We start from the raw sequence: 760 nt of genomic DNA, 5'->3' as shown, positions 1-760 counted from the left end.
CGGGGGCCGCCGAGGGACAAAACAAACGCCTGCCTTCGCGGCTCTGGCGGGCGCCAAAAAGGCCGAGGCCGCAGGGCCTTCCTAATCCTTCCTTCCTAATCCTTCCTTCCTCGGGTGCCTGAGTCAGCCAGGCTCCCTTCCGTTGGCCCTCACGCCCAGGCCGCCTCCCTGGCGCTCATCTCGGCCTCTTTCCCCTTCGGAGCCGCATCCTCCTCCTCCTCCTCAGAGCAGCGCCAGCAGGGCCACCAAGAGCGGGAAGGAGAAGCCCCAGAGGAGGCAGCAGAGCAGCAGGCGCCACCTGCTCCCGGGCCTCCGGGCCTCAGGGAACGCCATCGCCCACCGAGACCAGAGACAGAGAGAGAGACCCCCTCGCCTCCTCCTTCTCCTTCGGCTGCTGCTCAGCCCTCCTCCTCCTCCTCCTCGGCAGAGGATGAAGCAAGGGCCGCCCCGAGCAGGAGGAGGAGGAGGAGGAGGAGGAGGAGGAGGAGCGTCAGGCTCCCTGCCCTGGCTCCATCCATGCCCCCCAGGAATCAGAACCGAGACCCCGCAAGGGCATCAGCTCCAGCCCCATTCTGCCATGCAGGAACTCCCCAGCCTCTGAGGAAAGGCTTCCATTGAGGGAGAGAGGCAACTCTTAGTCAGGAACCTCTCCTTGGAGGAAACTCATTATATAGAGAGGGTTATGGAGGCCCCTCTCTCTCTCTCAAGATGCTAAGCTTCAGTTAGTATGCCTCTCTAGCCTGCTTCCTAGACTTCCATG

General features: G+C 63.3%; 1 protein-coding gene across 1 annotated transcript in view; it reads right to left on the bottom strand.

Moving 5' to 3' along the window:
- LANCL2 (LanC like glutathione S-transferase 2) overlaps positions 1 to 415 on the bottom strand; it is a 34470-nt gene extending 34055 nt beyond the window's left edge. The window contains exon 1 of the mRNA XM_089532530.1: positions 1 to 415. This exon is cut by the window's left edge and continues 246 nt beyond it. The gene's annotated coding sequence lies outside the window, so the exon portion shown is untranslated.
- Positions 416 to 760: the final 345 nt, after the last annotated feature.

This window comes from Sceloporus occidentalis, unplaced genomic scaffold (assembly GCF_023333645.1).
Source record: "Sceloporus occidentalis isolate IW3139 unplaced genomic scaffold, rSceOcc1.0.p SCAF_7, whole genome shotgun sequence".
Classification (NCBI taxonomy): domain Eukaryota; kingdom Metazoa; phylum Chordata; class Lepidosauria; order Squamata; family Phrynosomatidae; genus Sceloporus; species Sceloporus occidentalis.
The sequence above is the reverse complement of the archived record's forward strand: the minus strand, read 5'-3'. Positions and strand labels throughout refer to the sequence as shown.